Source organism: Cardiocondyla obscurior, linkage group LG06 (genome assembly GCF_019399895.1).
Source record: "Cardiocondyla obscurior isolate alpha-2009 linkage group LG06, Cobs3.1, whole genome shotgun sequence".
In the NCBI taxonomy this organism is placed as follows: domain Eukaryota; kingdom Metazoa; phylum Arthropoda; class Insecta; order Hymenoptera; family Formicidae; genus Cardiocondyla; species Cardiocondyla obscurior.
In genome coordinates this window covers 7,569,258-7,590,454 of record NC_091869.1, presented here as the reverse complement: position 1 = coordinate 7,590,454, position 21,197 = coordinate 7,569,258, and the positions used below count along the sequence as shown (strand labels likewise).

General features: G+C 50.5%; 1 protein-coding gene across 1 annotated transcript in view; it reads right to left on the bottom strand.

The window, feature by feature from the left end:
* The window catches only part of LOC139103361 (uncharacterized), a 156,873-nt gene that overhangs the window by 45,336 nt on the left and 90,340 nt on the right, over positions 1-21,197 (bottom strand). Inside the window, exon 8 of the mRNA XM_070657939.1 lies at positions 13,529-13,567. The gene's annotated coding sequence lies outside the window, so the exon portion shown is untranslated. The remainder of the gene's footprint in view (positions 1-13,528; positions 13,568-21,197) is intronic.

Sequence of the window (21,197 nt, the reverse complement as noted above, 5' to 3'; positions counted from 1 at the left end):
GATCCTTTGGGAAACTCGTCTCGTCTCGCCATTAGTCGGCCGGTTATTCGGCCGTAAGTCATCGCGTAATCGGCCCGCGTCAGAGCATTAGGCTCCGTCGCGCGATTCGTCACAATCCACCACCGGGACTTTTTTTTGTATATACATACGCGCCCGCGAACGTCTCTGATTACTAGACTGATCGCCGGAGCCGTTCGGTACCGCGCGGAGGTGCGCCGATAGGCGATGCAAGGCCCGTTGATCGTAAATTGACTTTCGTCGTGCGAGGCCTTTTCCATCGTCGCGATCGGCCCCGTGTGAATTAATCCAACGACAGGGCCCCGTTCGTGCGCTCGCGCTCGCGCGCCCACGTGTGTACGTGAATGATACATGCGTATTTCGGGCCGCGTATATAATAACAGGTTGCCAGCACCGGGCCCTCTCTTTCGTCCCCCTCCCCCCCTCGCGGCCTCTCAAGCGGTGATGTATGCGCTAATTGTGAGGCCCCTTCGCTTCGAGAGGCCCCGGTTCCCTCCGTTTCCTCGCTCCCCCCCGCGCCGCTCCGCCGCGGTGTCTTTTTCTTTCTTCGTATATACGTGCCTCGTCGAAGAGTATGCCTCCTTCGCGTATTCGCTCAGTTTTTGCCGCGGACGGAAATTTTTATTTAATATTCCAAGTTCCCTTTGATAATGATCGGCGATAAGCGACGCGAGATGAGTTCCCTTGCACGTTAGACGCGTGAAGAAATATAATATAAATTAGCGACAAGTTGGGTTTATAATTGAAACAGGGGTGATTATTACTTTAGCGGTATCGCCGAGGGAAATCGATCGTTAAACTTTTCTTAGCTTAGAGAAACGTAATAGTAGCTGGAGTGTTATGAAATTTGAAGGAGGGGGGAGGGAAGAGGGGCGAGGACCGACTTGCGTGATTTAATTCCGTTTCAGGGGACCGGCAGATAGGACAGTTATTTTATCTCGGTCTTCTTGCCCGAGGGTTTCGACATCTGCGACGTCGGTACGCGAACGATGCATCGGTTGCCCGCGGCGTGGCAATTAAGTAATTAAACAAATCTGTCGAAGGTGTTACGAATGAGTGCGTGCACGCCTCGCGATCACTCGTAACGCACGAAAGGAGTAAAGTCGTTGCCAAAGACGTATGATCGTATTACTCGTAAGTCCCGTTCGATATTCATACGTAATTATTAACCGACTGGTGATTAATAAGTAATATAAGGGATAGATGAAATACCGCGTCGGGAGTACAGATACTTGACTTTTCATCGTAATACATCCGCATCCATTCGTTGAATGTAACGTGAGACAGTTATTTATAATTTATTATTAATATCTCATTTTTTGTTAAACTTTGTCTAAAAAAGAAAAAAAATTTTTTAATATTTTAAAATAAGGAAAAACAAGTGTGTTATAATTTATTAATTTTTTCTCAAATATTGCTTTCCAATTTGCCGACAAGTATTTGAAGAATTATTGTAGTTTGGATTTTAATCTTTTTTAACTCTTGTTCGTTATATTGGAAACGCGACGGTGTGCGTGTGCGATCGCAGACGCGCGTGACGGACGTGTATCCCGTCCTAAATTTAAAATCCGATTAAACGCGAATCTCATCCGGGGAAGAAATAAATCGCATGCGTGCCGCTGTTACGATGTTGTGACTCTCAAGCCGACAATCTCGTTGGTACGCAATCGGCCTTAGTACGAACATTAACATCCAGCCCGATCCCGGGTTTAATCAAACGCTAACCGGCGAAGATTTAATCTACCGCAGACTCCCTCGAGAGACCACCCTCTCCGTGCCTCTTTGTCTCTTACCGTCTCTTTCTCTCTCTCTCTCTTTCTCCCTCGAATCTCGTCCCCCGTTCCCGCGACCCGGGTATCTCATTCTCTCCTTCGTTCTGTCCTGAGTAAGTAATATAATCACAACATCGGGGTGGCGTCGTTATTTACAGGCACTCCATTTGCGGTAGCGAGCGGCGGCCAACGAGGTCGATCGTGGCGACGATATTGACTCCGGCTACGATTAGGGGATAGCTTGTATACGCGCGAGTTCTCGGGGTTACACGCTCCCTAATGCGCCTCGGGGTCTGGATCTCGGCTTCTAATGCGATTCGGAAGCGATACCGCGCCGTAAGCGCGGCACATTGCTTTCATAAAACAGTCGATCGATGCGGCGCGCGTTATACAAATCCGCGCGGTGTTCCCGAGTTCGGGGTGGGAATTCCGCGCGAATTAATCGGAATTCGCGATCACGGAAAAAGAGTTGCGGCAGTCTCGTCTCCGTCCGGCGGGAGTTTTATGTACATCGGCCGGAAAGGCGATACTATCGGCGAGCGCGGGGTTATTTCGATTGAGTCGTTCATCGGCGATTTCGATCTCCTGGTTAGCCTCGCGGCGGACAGGACAGCGTAACACCCTTTGTCGCTACGGCGGAATCGATAGCCGACTACCATCGAGTCGCGCACGCCAATTAAGCAATTAAAACGTCGTGTCTTCTGTCCCACCGGCGACTCCGACGGGGAAGACCTCGCGATAACCGGCGACGGCTATCTCGACGTGAGATTTAGTCGCAACGAGAAAATTAAGAATGATTCGAATTGCATTAACGCATCGCGAGACCGAACCGCGCCTATCTGTATCACGGCGTTGCCCTTGGCGGCTAATAAATTTCGCCTTTTCCCCTCGCGCAATCGTTAATAGATCGAGATGTCTCCGGCGGACTTTTACGACGAACATCTTGCCGATCGATCTCGGACGCGAGTGCTCGTTACTCGTTGCTCGGACCCGCGACGGAACGCGTTACGGTGTAATACCTGCCGCGATTCAACGACCACGAAGTCGCGTAGCGCGTAGAAAGGGGTGAAAGGTGTCGTCCTGGAACGCGCGCGAGAGGGTACGGGCGATTCGTCGACATGGATCGCGGAGGCTGCGGCCTTAATTCCAGTAATCTTCGCGTCAGAGTTGCTTCCGATGCCGCGGCGGTGCGCGGCGAACGGAGCGGGTGCTGCTCCGCCGCGCTGGATGCTGACCAGTAAACGGAAGGAGAGCCGCCGATCTAAGCGAGAGCGCACCGAATAATAACACACGGAACCGAGAGAAGCCGGAGAGAGAGCGTTCCGCGGGCTCGTAAGATCCAAGTAACACGGAGACGAGACGCGAGGGGTTACGCGGGGGCTCGATGGCCGGCCGGGAGGGAGGGAAGGGAGGGATTCGATAATTACTACCGGGAGTCGTGGAGGCGGCCCACGGAATCCTCCTCCCGCAACGAGCGCAAACGCGCAATTATTCCCCATCGCCATCCGACGCCGGGATCTCCGATTCCGCGTTCCCTGGCCCGATATACAGCGTGTACACCACGCGCGCTTCGCGCGGATGCCCCGAAGAGGCTGCTGGTGTTCGATCGTTATGCGCGCCCCCGATATTATCTCCCTAGCTCCGCTCGCTCGTTCCCGGTAGCTCACAGATTTCCCGCGCGCGTGCCGGCGCGTGAAAAACTAAGAAGCTGGCGAGAGGTGCGCGGCACCTCTGCGTCGCGGTAGCTCCTTTTTTTTTTTTTTTTTTTCCCGCACGTATAATACACCCGTGAAAGATTTGTCGCCCACCATTGTTCCGCACCTAATTAAGATCTGCCGCGTCGATTTCTCATCTAATATCCGACTGTAATAAGCGCGGGCGTCTGATTCCTGTTAGATATACGAATTGCAATGGCACACGCGCGCGAGTGCGTATGCAACGTCGTCGTCGGGCTGCCGTGATCCGGGATCGTAAAGAACGAACGTCGTGCACAGTCGCGTCGCTTTACGCGGCTCGCTCGATCATAATCTTTTATTTTACAGAGCGCCTTTTCATGTTTTTCCGCCTTCCAACATCTTTTCTGCGCCGCGCCTAGCGCGTCTTGTTTCTCGCGTGACTTGACGCGCGCTTATTTTTGGCGGCGGGAGGCTGCGGCCAATCCTTCACGTTGCATCTTTGCTTCGCGTTACGGATGGGCGACCGCAAATGGCGTGGTGCTCGGGCGTCGGAGGGCTCGCAAACACATCGAGCGTTTATTTTACGCGCGCGCGATTCGACGCGTGACAGAAGATACGCTTCGTCGATAATGGAGCTTGATTTGAAGACAGATTTTTTTATGGTTTTGCAAAGTTTCCATGACGCTAAAAAGGCAGAAGTGATTAACCGTAAACGCTTTGTACATGCGTGTCAAATTTTTTAAATAATGAAACAATCTTTCGACACCAAAAACAACTTTTGTAAAATTTACATTAAAATAAATTTAATCAAATCAAATACAACCTACGTGTTTTCACCTTCCCGTCCGAGTGTTTCTGCCTGCCCTTCGAAGCGGTAATTCATTCAATCTTAGCAAGCCCGTCTGCGAGTGATATAGCGCGATCCGTCGATAGTCGCGCGCCGCTGCGGCGAGAGACACTTCGGCTAGTCGATGACGTGACAGAAAACGACGCGGCGGGCCGCGTGTTCTCGAAATTTAAAAGAGTGTCCGACCCCCGCGGTGCGCTCAACGACGTCGGGCGCTCCGCCGCTTCGCGGTGTCAGCTCGTAAGTAATGACAATACGATGACTGGGCGGCCGCTAAACACCTGCATTCACCACCTTATCTCGCGGATCCCGCTGTTAGAACCTTTCGCTATCGTTAGCCCTGCCTCGCGCGCTCGATAGCTGTCGAACGCCTTGGGTGGTCCCCAACCGCCGACGATCTCGACGCGACTCTTGACGCCTCCCGCGCGTTTTTCCATCGCCGCGGACGGTCCGTTCGTGACTTCGGACCCCGGCCAGGATCTCAAATACCTGCCACCACGATAGCAAAAAGGATAGTGTCATTTCCGAAACCTGCCCGCGCGACGCACGTCCGAGATCTCTTTCTCGCGGGCGTTTCGTGACAATCGCGACCGACGTCCAGCGGAGAGTCTCGCGTCGGCGAACGAGCGTAGCTCGCGGCGAAACGAAGAGGGGAGCCTCGTAGACCCGGGATTGACGTAACTTCCCGAGGCTCGTTGAATATTTATCGCTGCTCGCCTTGTTTGTGCGCCGTTCCGCCTCGCTTGAATTTAAATGCCCTCGCTCGCGCGCGAGTTTTCCTCCTCGCGAGCGACGATTCTTTCTCGCCTCGCGAAATTATTTATAGAAAGGTGACGAGAATACGCCGCGCGGTCTCCGCGTTGCTTCTCTCGCGCGCCGAGCGGGACAAGCGACGAGTATCCGCGTATATCCGCAAAGTCATCCCACTCTTCGACGCGATCGCCGGTACACGTAGCATTCGCGTGGAAGACGGGTGTTCGTCCGACATGCATCTCTCGAGTCCGATATTCTTTATGCTAGTTTCGCAACTCGCGAGATACTTGCACCACTTAATAAACGCGGCACACATTCCCGTCTGGATTGCGCGCAAAAAAAAAAAAAAAAAAAAAAAATTACGCGAAACTTGCGCGGGCCTGTTATTATCAACCCTCCCGGGACCCGATCCTTTCGTTCAGCGCGTGATTGACATTAATTACCGGAACACAATCGGCGGCTTATCTGATCGCGACTTGATTCCCGATGGCGAGATACGCCGAGTTCGCCGCGAGGCGAGATAGGGTCGGCGGAGCCTACTCAAAGGGAAAAGCCCTTACCGCGGCGGTCATCACCGGCCGGCCGCGGAACCTCGCCGAAGACGCGCCGGGGAATCCGTGGCGAAGCGAGATAGTACGTACACGCAACGGAGTTTCTTCTCCCGCGGTAAGGCGTGGTCGGTAGACGCGCGACGTCCATTTGTCTCGGGTGCCTCCCGCACCAGGAACGCCCTCGCATCCCACGGGCATCGATCACGTCTTCCTCTTACCGGGCGCATCGCGCCGCACCGCGCCTCCGTCTCTCTTTCTCTCCGTTCAATTCCAGTCTCTCTTTCTCTCTTCCTCTCTCTCTCTCTCTCCCTTTTTCTCCTCCTCTCTCTACACTTTACGCGCGCGAGCCACCCCTCGGCGGTCCCCGATGGCACCGGCGTCGCCAACTTTTCGGAATGGAGTTCTGGTACTGCGGCAGCAAAATTATAATACTTCAAAGGATGCATTACGGAGCACGTCGGCAGAAGACTTGCCCGAACTCGGAAACTCGCGGCGATGTAGAGAGCGATACTCGTATATGACGCGCACCGATCTCCGCAGACGTTAAGTAGTTCAGTCGGAGCAGCGAAATTTATCTGATGCCTTTACAAGTAGTAATAACTAGTCTGAGAGCTGTCGCTGTACTATCGGAGCCTTCGGACACTCTGCCAACTAGGTCGCTTTAGCTCGCGGCCAGATCGCGCTCGGTTTTTCCCCGCGCGAAGCGTCAAAGTCTTTCTCTCACAAAAATCCGGTTTCCCGGCAGGTAATAAAGTCATATCCCGGTATAATAATACGCGCGCTGCACCGTGATGAGGACGTACTGAAAGTTATGGGTTTCAATACAATGTGATTAAAAAACTTTACAGCACGCCGTTCCGGTCGATCACGGCCGCGAGATCTTGATTGACTGGAGCGGCGAGTTATTATAAGAGTCTTGCACTACTCAGATTTATATTAACTTATGAGCGAGTTTTTACAAAAAACTTAACTCCTTTGAATATGTATAATAATTTCGACTTAAATATTTTTAATTAAATGAAACAATACCGAGCCGAGATTCAAATTTATTGCCCCTCTGACTGAAGTTCACCTACTTTTAATCAGATTGCAAGTGCAAGTATAATACAAGAACCGTTTCTTCTCTACTTTGTTCAATCGCAGATTATCGGATTGTCGTTAGCGTGCGATAAGCTCGTAATTGTCTTTTACGATCGATTGCTCCATGTTTTGTCCTTTTATTATTTTGTTTCAGCCGGTAAGTGTGCACGATGCTTCTTTCGCCGAGGCGAGCGATCGTCAAGCGCTGATCACTGGGTGGCTGTCCGGTTACGCGCACGGCAACTTCCAAGTAAGCACTATCAGCTATCGTTTACACGAGTACATTTAACGCCGTAAAAATATTCGTTAGGAAGTTGGAATGATTTTCTGAACAAAGTCGCTTAATTCGCTGGCCGCGCGAGAGCTCGCTCCGATAACTGTTTCCGCGATTTTCAGCCTGCCGCCACATCCGCGACCGTCAGTTTCCATCTCGAGTAATCTTGTTATTACTTAGTTAATACGAAAACGCCGAACGAGATCGGAATATCGCTCGCGGGCGATTTCACGAAATGCAAATGTTCGTGCGCACGTAATATCAGGTTGTGAATATTCATGTCGAACGAGAAGCGATACGGTACACTTGGTCCATTAGCAAAATCCGTCATCCTCGCTGCGTTTAAGGAAAGTACACACGAATTTCCGTTATCGCGGCGAGATCGCGATGTTTCCGGTCTCGTCCCGTGGAGGAAGACTTCGCAACGGCGGAGCAAGTAACAATGATTCGTTGATTTGCGAAAGCTTGTCTCAGGCTTAGAAAAAATTAAATAACCGTTCTAACTGTAATTAGAAATATACAAGTGCAAAATCGAGGAGAGCTTAAACGAAGCCCGCGCGCCGGCCTCGGCGAAGGTCCGAGCGGAGTGATCGACGCTATCGCGGTCCCTTAATTTTTGGCAGGCGAGCGACGGTAATTAACGGGTGCGCCGTAACGCATGCCTACACACGCGCGTGAAATGTATGCGTCGGCGTCTTCTCTTCCCTTTCCCCGTTGCACGCGCGCGAAATGCATACCGGTAACGCGCGGCGAGGTGTTGCATATGCATGCGCCGATCGATATGAATGCATCGTTGCATGCTAAACGGCCGCGGGCCCTATCTGATCTGCCATTTTCCTTTCGGCCGCGAAAGGCATCCGCGACGGCGCCGACGCGGAAACCCGTCGTGTGAATCTCCGATTATCGGTCCGGCGGTCCGCCGCTTATTACCTTCTTACCGTACAATGTGCCGGATCGTGTTTGGCTTTGCACCAATTCTGGCTCCCCGGCGAAAAAAAATCTCGCCTCGCCGCGATAAATCACGTTTGACTGAAGAATAGTAGGTATCAGCGATCATTCCCCCGCGCTCGAAATCGCATCCGTATTGCCGCGCTAAACGCACTTAGACGCTGGGCAGATCTATTCAACGCGAGAGCGATTTTATCTCCGGAATTTTGAGATCTCCCCCCTTCGCGTGGGAGAATAAATTTGCCTCTCCGTCTCGCTCGCGCCGGTTCCCTCTCGGCTTTTAGACCGAGCGAGAGAATCAGCGGTGTGAATACGTTTGCCGTGGCGTCATGGCAACTTGAAGGCATCGAAACAATGCGTTTACGGCTCGTGTATATTATACATATATTCCTAACGTTATTCGCCTTAATCTGCGACAACAATGATACGCGCCGGTCAACGAATGACAATTACGAAAGCGCGCCCCGATAGACAATAGTTTTATTAAGCGATATCCGTATCGAACGGCGAAGTTATTGACGACAGACGTATCGCCGTGATCGATAATTGAGACGCTAGACCAGCGGAACCGTACACCGGGCTTTTATCCAAGGGGTATCTCGTACAATTACAGAAGGCATGCTACTTTATGCTTGAGGGTATCTCCGGCAGATCGATACCTAATTAGGTCGAGTCTCTCGAGGATACGTGTATTCTCGCGTATCGCGTCTAATTATCACAGAAATTGACCGACGCCATTGACACGTACAAAGATCCGCGGTTTGATTGCGATTCAAGCTGCTCCGTACGCTCGTCGCTGTGCTAATCGTCGACAATAGTCCCTATATAGAAAGGTAAAAAAAACAGCTTGCGAGGCATTACAATTTAATCTTTTATCTTTTGATGCATTTAATGTTTTTTTTTTTTTTTTTTTTTGCGTCCGCCAGAAACGGTCTAGCAAATAGCTACCCTTTTCAGGTGGCCGCAAACGCAATCACGAAAGCTCATTCGAGGGTTCTCACGTGCAGAAACGTGAGAGTAATTTTTTAATTGTTGCGCGGCTTTTCTGCCGCTTTTAATAACACCTTGGCGTCCGAGTTGCCTATTACGACGAGTGCAAGACTATCTCGTTCCGGCCCGAAGGGTCCAAATCTGCCTCCTCGGACTGACTCGAAAGCGTTCAGGCGCGCTCGATTTTTTAAGTGACGAGGGTACTCGGTCATATATCTCCCTCGTAGGTCCGCGAAAGTTTCGACGTTTGCACGGCCCACGAAATTACACGTTGCGAGCCACGGGATTGCAGCGATGCTTTTCATCATTACGAATCCGCGCTCGCCCGCCGCCGATCGTGCGGCCGTCTATGAAAGAAGGGGCGCGTTCGCGTTAAAATAGTCTATTAAAAATCAACAATTTACCTCCGCGGCCTCGTGAACGGGCCATCTATCACTCGCAGACTTCGCGACGAAAGTTCAAGCTAAATCGTAAACGAGATTAATGGACAATAATTTCTTATCTCTCTCTCTTCCTCTCTACATTTAAACAGAGCTTGCTTCCCTCCCTCTTTCGTATCGTTCTCATTATCAATCATCGGCGTGGGCTCGCGCGCTGAGCGTCTTTAAAAGCCACGGAGTTCAAGGAGGACGGGCCACGAGACGCGTTATCGTGGCTGGCTTGTCGCGTTAACGACTGGTAATATCCCCGCGACGGGGCTTCGTATCCCACCGTCATCTTTACATCTCGCGCATTTCCATACAAGAGTAGGGCCATTTGAATACCCCTCTCCCCCCGTTTCCGCCGGTGCCCATCGTCTCGCGCGACGTCACGCGCGTTCCTCTCGTTCGGAGCCAGACGGCGCGTATTCGCTCCGGCGAATTGCGTAGCCGACGTTGAAGCGTGGCGATCTGATATCGACCTCGGCCGTCGACGACGTAACGGGACGATGCGCGAGAGAAGGAAAGGAAGAGAGGGTGAGCGCGATGACTGGCGAAAACGTATTAAAATCTTGCGCCATCGAACAATTCGTCGTTCTTCCGCCCGGCAGTTTCCTGCATCGTGAGATGCCAGTTTTAAGATCCGAATTCTAAACTGCGAGTTAAGCGACTGGAAAGACATCGATTAAATAAATTGTCTTTTTTTTTTTCTTTCTTTTTTTCCATTTGCGACCGACCGACCGACCACTGGGCGCGATTCGTGTCCCTTACTCTTCTCTTCTCGTTAATTCTCTGACGTCGTTTTTACCCTGTCCCTACCCCCACCGCGGCGCGAGATGGACCGAGATAACGCCGCGAGCCCGGTAACTGCAGTAATTGCCGGTGATTAGAGGAGTCATAATTACCGGTCCACGTATAACGTTACCGAGTCCATTCATTCCCCGGCCTGTTCCTCATCGGCTTTCCTCTTGTATTCTTCTTCAGATATATCCCTGCGTACACGCCCTCAATCGGTCACACTGATTTTTTAACGACTGTCTGCGTTTCCTTTTCTAACAGAATTCTGACGTAGAAAAAAAAAAAAAAAAATCCGGTATCCTTATAATTGCATTAAGGGCTGTTCTTTTATTTTTTTTATATTTTTTTTTTTCAGAACTTTGCTACATACGAAAATTAGTTTTTATTTTCAATTCCGATCTCGTTTGCTTTGATGTCGCGATGGCTAATGATAATCCTCGAATGTCGACGAGGCTCCCCTTGGCATTTCGCTCTTTAACCCGATTATAAAACCACAGCACAATACACCTCTAATGAGCCTTCTTTCTCCCTTACGTTGCACGAGTTTTTCACCGACACGCAGAGTCGCCCGGCTATTTTTGCTAACCTTCTTCAAAAGCTTCGGCAACGACGGCCACGGCGACGACTACGACGGCGACGGGCATACTCGCGCATAGACGTCGCCGCTGATGACAGGACGAGGGTAATAATTATTACAGTGCGCGAATCGCAATTACAGAGCAGGCGCCGGTTGACGAGTACGAGGAGTCGTCGCGCCGCTTGGTGCGCGGCATCGCGGTGCACCGGCGAGCGCCGGCGTGCACAGCACGTATCTCAACACACGTGCGGATAAAACGTCGCGCTTATTAGTCCCGGCAATATCGATCTTCGTGCGTCAATATATACAGCTGTCACGCGGCGGCCATGATATTTGTCCGCGTACCGAAACGCGCGAGACAACTTTGAAATTTAAAACTCATCCCTCTCGTGTAACATAATGCACGCGCGATTTCCCAACGCCGATCGCTCTGTGATTCGCGTTGCATTAGATTCGCGGCGCTTCTACTAATTGCAGGTGCCGCGACCACTTTTATCCGCCGCTTTATTTCAATTTTGTTTCCGCTGCACGTCGAAAGCACCTCGCGCGTTTATCCGCGGTGCATTTGACTCGCTTTCGCGCAAACAGTAATTAGAAAAAAAAAAATAAATAAAAAAAGAATTATCGACAGATTGTTAATGAGTATCATTGTTATGTTCGCCGCTTTGCCGTCGAGCGTCGAAACTACGATCCGTTTTGAATCGCGCCAGGCGCCGCACTCTCGAATTGTTTTTCGGCAGTTAACGAGTGTATTGTAAACGTACGCGGGTAATGCAATTATGCATCAATATTTATCACGTGCGAGAGAGGCGGCCAATTTACCGCAACTTCGTAATGAGCGCCGGTGCGAGATGAGCGTACCGATAACGACGGCCGCGCGTCTACTTTATTGCATTATAATTAGGGTAGTACTCGTCGAGCATAAAATTCAGCGTACCTGATCGCGACGCTGATATCTGCAACCTAATTTCTTACTCTCATTCTTCCTCCAGCCTTGCACGGTTTCCACACGACGGTCGTTATTACGATTCACGCGGAGGACGAAAACGTGTCATTTCGACTCGTGTCATAACGAGAACGACTTTTTCTTTTCTTCCCTTCCTTTTCGCGCTTACTGACATCGATGCGAGGCAGAAGCGCGCGACGACGATTTCGTTTCCCTTAGCGTTTGATTTGATTTTATTAGTACTTTTTAATCGAACGGTTCTTTTTAACTTCCGTAACGAGACGATTGTAGCTGACAGTGCGCCGTCATTTTGAAGAGGAAATTGCATGTCATAAGCCGCGTCTTGAGTGGCGCAATGTATCTCTCTTTTCTATTGCGGACGACACGAGTCGGGGACCCGCCGTGGGCCACGCCGCGAAGTCCCGCTAACGGGGCTCTTCCCAATCCGGTGTCGAGCGTGTAAGCACGACGTAAGCTCTGGCCCGAGCCGACAGACACGCCCGCTAATTGTATGAATTATGTATGCGACTACGAGACTCTTGCCAACACGCGCCGGGAGGATCAGCGCGCAACGTGGTGCGACGCGGTACGTAACGGCCGCTGCATCTCGAGGGGAGGGGAAGGGGTGAGAGGGCGATCGCAGCATCCCGTTCGCGAGGACTCTGAGTCCCGATCGACTCTGGGAAGAAAGGACGAAAGCGACGAGGGGAAGCGACAGGGCTTTACGAGTCCGCGCTTCCGTCCGGGCGCTCGGCGTTATTGAGATTAACCGACGGCCCCGTATCGCTCGATGGGCTTTAGATCGCAGTCGAGGAAGTCGGCGGTCCGTCACTCGGCGTAGGAGACCCGTCGTGAAGAAAAGAAAAAGAAAAAAAAAAAAGATAAAAAGAGGGAAGCGTAGGAGACCCCGCTCTTCGAGAATATATGTGACTGTCGCTTACGGAAGCGTTGTACCGTAAATAAACGCGATAAACCGACGCTGCGAATAATCGAGCTTCACGTGCCCATCTTCTCCGGGGCGCCTACGAGGGTTCTGCATTACATGGCGTAGTTACTTCTATATTATTAGCAGCCGATCATTAATATAACTTTCATGTTAGAACCTCATCGCGCTGGACAGGCCGGATCCTTCGCACGGAGACTTCCCGGCGTCGCTCGCTCGCCCACCAAGTTCGATCGCGGGACGAGACCAGCAGGTGTAGCGTGATCCCGGCTCACGTTACACGCTTAGCAGACACTTCACCGTGATTATCGCGATGACAAATAAAGGATTAAGCGCGATAATTCGATCGATCGCACGCGTAGTGCAAAGGGAAAAAAGCAGATGAGGGGAAAAAAGAGGAAAAAAAGAACGATCGTCTGTAACGAGCGTGATCACGGAGTTCACAAAATACCTACCCGGGTTCAGCGTGCGTTATCGTTTTCCAGTGGAACCAGAAGACAGTCAAAATTAACGATACAACTCGCGTAGAATTGATAATCGCGACGGGATCGACTTTCGCGGCACTCGCGGATCATCCGCAGTTGGCAATCTTCTCGTGCACGCCAGCGAGCAGCCGTTTCTCGGAAAGTGGCGTGAAATATGCGCGCCGCGCGTGTGTCGTGCACGTTACGTAATAGTCGAACACGCGAGCGAGGTATTACAAACAGGGAGAGATTTACGGGCTAGCGTTTACGCGAACAATAACGCGCCGCGGATACGGTAACGTCCAGTCTAGGAATTTAAAGACTACACTGCGGGCCGAAATTGATTTTGTCTTTCGTACAACTCCGCGACGTGCGGTCCTCTACGACTCGGGGCCAACGCGCGCGCCAGAAAAATATCAGAAAGTTTGAATAAAATGACAAACTACTAAAAAAAAAAAACCATGCGACTTACCAATCTGCCATGAGCCTCAGCGGAATTGTAGAGTTCTGCCTGTAACATAAAATAAAACATATGTAGACATGTAAAATAAAACATATGTAGAATTTTAATCAGAAGCAATTAATTCTTCCATTAATATTTCATATTTATCCTTGAATATTTTCTCTATTATATGCAAGATATGCAAATCCGTCTTCCGTAACACGCGAAAGTTTCTTATCGACACGAATGATAACTTGATCTCGTATTCTCGCTCTCGTATTCGCGCAGCTCCGGTACTTTTTTTTTTTCTTTACATGGAACTTACCAATTACCACGCGCGCTATGACATAATGACAAGTTTCGTCAGGACACTCGCTATTCGGACGCAAGTAAATACCATAATAAGACGATTAATGGCGCGTTATGAATTACAAACCGGATAAGTAATAAAGTATACGTACGCGCGTGTACCCGCTCTTGTCCTTTCCCGACGTCGAGGCCTACCTTTTTCGTAAATCGCAACAAGATGAGAGCGTATACCTGTTGCCGTTACGCCGAGTGTAATACGGAAAAGGGTACACCGGAAAGAAACGGAGGAAGAGGCGAAAAGAAGAGAATACCAAAAAAGGAAGGAGACGCGAAACATACGCGAGAGAGGTTCCATCTTCTTGCGACGATATAAAAAAAAAAAATTATGTCCGTTAGCCCGTTTCTTTATATTAAATTTCACTTTTGCGTGTCCCTTTAATTTTTCGATTATTTTAATTATTATTTTTTTAGCAATTTCTTTTTATTCCAAACTAATCTTTCAAATCTCCTAGCGAGAATATAAAGAAAATACGTTCGACGATAATGCGTTTCTTTAAGTTTCCATCGAATCGTTTGCGGCTGCGAGAGAGCCATTCTGGGCCGGTCGCGTTTTACCGCTCGGCGGATAATCGCGCACAATTTCTTGCCTCTTTGCTTTGGAGCGGTTTCACACCTTCGTCGTTCCCTTTCCCGGTCCTCCCTCCCTTCCCGCGCTCGGCTACCTTCCCGAATCATCCGGCCGCGTCGGCCGCAAACCTCATCCAGCCGCGGCTCCGAGGTAAAAGGTTAACTTGATAACCACGCGGTAACCGCGGCCTTAACCGCCGGCAGGGCTCTCTCCCCCCCCTCCGGGAGGAGGGCGCACGTTCCCTCGAACGTACCCCCGTGGAACCGCGTGCGTTGTACGCGTCCGGCCGCAACGCGCGCCGACACGTACCTCCAACTACCGTAAGAACCTCTTGTTGGTGTACAAGACCGTCTTCCCCTTACGCTACTTAGACACCGTGATTGCGGTCGGGACGCAAGCGCTCGTTCGAGGGCTCCGCAAATTCGTTGATAATTCTGGGTCACGCTCGTGCGTTCGATCTGATACACCAACGTTTACCCGCTGGCGTGCGAAAACTGTAAACCTTGCGTAACGAACCGTTGAGGTTTATATTGATTACCGCCGGCGATAGCGCCCGTCGATACCGTAATTTCGCCACCCTTTTGCCATATTCAACGAAAACGCTCGCGCCCGGCTCTGGATGCACGGCCTGACGTTTGAAAAAAAAAAAAAAAAAAGAAAAACAAGTCCAACGCGCGCGAATACGCTCCCGTAACGGAAACTGTTGTGGAAAAGAAAAAAAAAAAAAAAAAAAAAAAAAAGAGTAACGAAGCCCGATGTGTTCGAGGAAAAACAATCGTGGCAAAACTTTGCTGTTATTCGCGAACTCTCCCTCCGCGAATTGTTCTTCGTCGCGATTGTTCTCCGTCGTCAGAACGATCGTACGTGGGTACGCGGTAATCAATTAATTCACCGCACCATGGTACGCTAGCGTCTCCCACTTCACCTATACTCGGCCATTCTTATCTTTCCCGTATTGCTCATTGTCTTCCTCGTCGTCCGCGGCGATCCTGCGTTCACCTCGTGGGCGTGCTCTCTTTTTCTCTCTTTCTCCCTTGTATGCACTTGCGCCGCGAGGATATTAGTCGAGATTGAGTCCAGAGAAGCCGAGCCTCGCCGAGCCCCGCGTGGATCCATTAGCTTTTATATGCGCGTAGAGTGCCCGGCTACATACGTAGATACCACGCGAAGATAACGACGGCATACCTTCTCTCTCGATCGAGGCGGCGTCGCGATAATTAGAAAATTAAATTGTCGGCCGGTACTAAGAGGAATTGCATGCACGACCGGCATCACGTCGCCAACTCTCTTCTCCACCTCGCTTTCTTTCTCACTCCGTCTTTACCTATCTTTCCGTCTCCTCTTCCCTTCCATACGTTTCTTTACCTCTATTCAACCGACGAACACGACGTTTTCTCATGTCCCGCGAAAAGAACGACGACGGAAAGAACGTATGCCTTTAAGTAACTCGATCGATACAAAACCACGACCAGTACTACTTTCCACAATGTATTGCAGTTCGTTATTCCGGTTTTAAAACACGTTAATAAATATCGCGCGCGAAGCGTATGCTAAATTATAGGAAGAACGCGGTCTCTTTTTTATTTTTTTCTGATCGAAATTGAGTATCGAGAGGAATATTGTTCGTAATATCTGAGAATAGCTGATCTCCTTCCCTCCGGTTTTTCTCCTTCTTTTCACGAAGGTACTTCCACGGCGAGAGAAGAATCACGTAGGCGCGCAGCGAACGCAGCGAGTTCTCTCACAAAGCAGCGACGATATCTTGGCCGGTCCACAGATAGGCTCTTTAGATAACCCGAGGGGCTGGTGGGTGGCTGATTTAATGCCAGCGTTGGGCAACGAGGGGGAGGGGGGGGAGGGAACCGGCGGAACCGTGGCGGCGGAGGGTTGGCCGGGTGGCCGGGGTAGCCCCTGATATTTTAATACGACGGGGAGCGTGATGCTCGGTCATCCATCTAGGAGGTGCTCCCTCCTCGGTGCGTGCGCATACCCGATTTTGCATACGCGGATATCGCGATGCGCACGGCGGACGCGCTATTTCACGTGCCGGGAGGGCCGAGAAGCGAAAAGCGACACTGTCGTTCTGTAACAGGAAGGAAGACTGTTTGTTACCATTATCTTGCTTGCCCGGCCGCTCCCTGCTCGTCCATTCCCTCGGCAACGGCAAATACTTGGCGGCCGACGTGCACGAACACGCCAGGAAAACGCCGAGAGAAATCCAGCCCGAGCGGCGCGAAAAAAAAAGAACAAAGAAAAAAAAACAGAGACGTTTCTTGAAAAGTTGACAGCGTAACGCGGATAAATTTTTTTTTTTTCCCCTTGTAGAAATAATTAGAACATAATTTAGCGTTTTTACTCGCCGCCGAGAAAGTGGGCTTTGAGCTCGTGCAATTTCACCCCGGGCTAAGTATTATACTTGCGTTACGAATTGTAGCTCGCGTAACCGTGATACAATTTTTTTTTCTCCCTCCTGCATTATGCAAAACATCCCGAGTTGTGCAGATAATTCTATAATTAACCGTATTAGTTGATTATCGTGCCGATGTGTGGTAGATACGCCGCAAAAAGTGTTCGCGTTACTGCGATCTCCGCTCGTGCAAAAGCGGCAGAAACCAGAGCTCGTATGTACTGTAAATCATAAGTAGTAATTCATAAAAAAAAGGTAATCACGTGTAACTATCTCTCTGGAGACGCCAACTCACGTATCTGCTCTGTCTCGTATGATATAATTCACCGAGTCTTCTCTTTGAGCGTGCGATAAGATCGTCAAACTCGTTTCGCCGATTAAAAGCACGTCGGCTGTCGTGACAACGCTAGGAAGATAATTAATTTACGTGGCGATTCGCAAAAATTAGCACGCTGACTTTTAATAAAGAACTCTCGCGGACAATTATCGGAAATCTCTTTTAATCGACCCGATTTAAATTAAACGCGCGCGTTTAACTATCGCGGCGCTTTAATTTTACGCTCGTAGCCTTCGTTTTCAATGCCGTTGCCTTAACGCGACGGACAATTCGACGCCCCGCAATTAATGTGATTGTCTAGACTCGCTTATCGTAGAAGTGCCCGAGTATATATAATTATAATGGCGAACACGTCGTCGTTCGCCACGTAACACGAACGGGTTGAGAAAGAGGGACGAATAGAGGCACCTTAAACGACAGTCGAGCGAGGTTTAGGTACGAAGGGCAGCCTCGTTGTTTTCTTTCGCCCGATTAGGTTCCCACATGCTACAAAGCCACCCCCGCGACACGCACGCACACCAAGAATCCCAGAGATCCGCCCGCGCGAAGCGCACGGGGTACGATGTGTGCGCGCCTCTCTCGCTCGGCACAAGCAACGTTTCGACGTTGTTTTTTGTGTCTGGCGGGCCCTTCGCTGGCCCGGGTCCAGGCTCCGCCACGATTTAGTGGCCCTAATTGCAGGGTACAGCTATTTAATTACCGGGTACGTGGGCCCCGCCGCGGCGGCCCCGTCCCCGGGCCTCTGCGCGCCCGGACCGAAATGCGAGTACATTCGTATACGGCGAGAACACGTAGATACGGCGGGCTCCGGCCGCCAAAGTCCACCCACAAAACAGCGAGACGGTCCCGGCTCGTCGCTTGTGACGCGAGGATCCCCGATAGGCGCCGCGCCGCTCGCGGGCCTGCCTCGCTCAATTTTGATCGGCACCGAGATCCCGATTCGAGATACTAAGATTTCGTGTGCGTATATCGCGCCGCGGCTATCTAGATTTCACCCCCGGCTCCAAACATCCGGGCCAGCCAGCTCCGGCGGAAAGTTTATACCCGTCGAGATCCGAGGCAGAGCGGTCGCGATTCGCAATGCCGCTGTCGAAACCCGAGTTATTAAGTTTTTCAGCGACTTCGAGCGCGCCGCGGCCACGCCGTTCGGGCACGGTTTCAGAATACACATCCGCGGGAAGATGTCGCCGCGGCTAATCTTCCGAGAAAGATCCGGCCGCCTTACGCGGCGACAACGTAAATCTCCCGGCGAAAATCGTGGCGCGTTCGACGACCTATCTGCGGCGCGGTGGAAACCATAAATCCCTGTCGATGAAACGAATCGAGGAAACGGCACTCGATTCCGACCGCCGCGCGGAATCTTTTAATCGTCGCTAATAACAGGGTGCGCGTCCGGTAAGAAACGCGGAACGCCGCGCGTATCCAAGCACGGGGCTATCGGGTGATTGATAAGTCCATAAAGCATCCTTTGCTCCTCTCGTAATCTTCCTTCGGTCCGGCGGTGGTGTCGATCAACGCCGATGCGCCTTGCTGGTAGTGGTGGAGGTGCTGGTAGTCGGGGAGGCTGCGGTTAAGCTCGTGGCTGCGAGCGCGTTCCGTACCGTGTGCGTGCCGGGGTTTTTTTTCGCCGCGGGTGACGCGGTGACGAGATGATGACCCACCCGAAGTCGGAATCATCATGATTACCCCGCCCGCGTAACTCGTAATGCGAACCGAAGCCACCCGAGCAACTGCCACCGTTGCGGCCTAGTCGACCCCCATATTCTCCCGCCGTTGTTTCCGCTCGTCTTGCACGACGCTACCGACGTCCACAAGGATTTCTATTATTAGGCCGACAGGAACTAATCGTCCTCCAGTTTTCGTTCCGTTTCGCGTAACTGCTAACCGCGGGATAGACCGGTCGTGAGTATCACGGCACGATGCGCGCGTTTCACGACGTTTCCTGACGCTCAAGGACGCAGCTTCCGTCCCGACGTGGAGCGTCGCGGGTATCTTACGCCCACCCCGGCGAGAAAATAGATCGAACGACTCGTTTGATCATCTCGAGGCGCCGGTATATCGACCAGCGAACAGCGGCGTCTGGCCGTGAACCATTTTGCCTGCACATTCTGCGAAACGTTCTGCGCGCGAGTCGATTAGTCGGTACAGCGACGAGAGAGAACTCTTCCCGCCCTTGGAAATACGCGGACGCGCGCGCGAGAGTTTTAATTGTAGGCCACGGTATCCGCAGATACGGTGGGGAGGCTATTATTCTTTCTCTCGTCGGTAACGCGGCGAGCCGTTCTTCTCTCCTAAGTCACGGAGAACACGGCCAAGAGAGAGAAAGAAAGAGAAAGAGACAGAAAAAGAGAGAAAGAGAGAGGGGGGTAGATGTAATAACAGACCGTCGAGAGCCCGTCTCCGTTTGAGAAGAAACGGCCATTCGTTCTTTTCGTCCGTCTGTCCGTCCATCCGTCTGGCAGTTTCATATCCAGGAGAACGCACGAGTCTTGACCGACACAATTTTTCATCATTCACCCCTCCGCCCCTCGCACACTGCACCCTGACCGCCGCATCTCGTGCCGATCGCTCGCCCTTTCCCTTCGCAACCTACCTTTGCGCGCTCCCCCCGCTCGTTTTACCCACAGTCCGTTTTTTAACGTCGTTTATCATCCCTTAACACGATCGGCGTTTACTCTCTTTTTGGAAAAGTTCATTGGCGCCACCTGGCCCTCGCGCCACGTGCATCGATCAACCCTAACATTTTCCATTCCCTTTCCCGTTCGGAATCCAACTGTCGTTCGTAGATCGATACAGCTTTAGAACGGCACGTTGGAGGAAGTCCGAATTGAACGTTTTGAAATTATTTCCCCGTCCGATTATCGTCTCGAAAAATCTCAGCTGTGATTTATTAATAAATTACATATTTTTCTTCAAATTACGGATTAATTGTTACGCTCTGTCTCGCGCAGAATAAAAACGACGATTTTGTATTTGGAAAAGAAACGACGAAATGTGAAGGGATGAAAGAGATAATGCACGCCCAGGCGACGCACCCTTGGCGTTGCCGAAATAATCCTTTAAATCCTTTCTCCGAAGAGACGTTCTAGCGATTCAATAGAGATCATGCGCGGTTCCCACTGTATCGAATTACAAACGCCAGAAACAGATGGAGGAAGAATGAAGTACCTCCGGTATTGTGCGTCCGAAAGAACGGTCCATTAAAGCGGCGATCGTGGCCTTAAGAGATTTCGCTTTTCGATCATTCAAAAAACATTAAAACTGAAATACATTCAGTGCGAGAATGACCGGGTTATTCGTTATATATTTGTTACTGGCACGTTTTTTAAAGAATTAAAAGTATCAAGCACGGAGGGAAGAAAGGAATTACATCTATCACGCGAAACGTTGTAACGACTGCATACAGTTATATTAATGTACGCAGGTAGTCCGACAAAGACAAATGCTTCGTGAAATTTGTTCGAGAAGTATACCGAACGATCATTCATTTTTCTTATATTCGTATTTCTTGTATTCGATATTAATATCGGCTTCTCCCAGCGATATCAACGATGAAATCGCATCGCACACTCGAATGCGTTAGTAATATATCTACGAAGAATTTTTTTTAAGAGCGCAGGATAATACCTCCGGCGATAAACGACACGAATGATTTCAATTTATCTCGTGTAACAAAGTCGCGACAGGGTATCCGTGTGCTTTATGCGAACGTGCGTGCGCTCGTTTACGTGAGCGAGCAACGAACCGTTATTATTGACTCGGCAATAATGCATCGGGTTAACCGTCTACAACTGCAATTTCACATTAACGATAATTATATCGTTGAAATTTATGTCTCGCTGGTGCATTATTCTGTTTATTTATGACATCGGTTTTACGTCTAAAAATAAAGTGAAAGAAAGAAACGCAGATACACGTGAACGTCTCGAGTTATTAAATCTAGGTACGATAAATGTATATTATTTTTCGTGCCGGCGTTTTTGCATATCTGTATTCTTTATTAGGTAATTTTATTTAG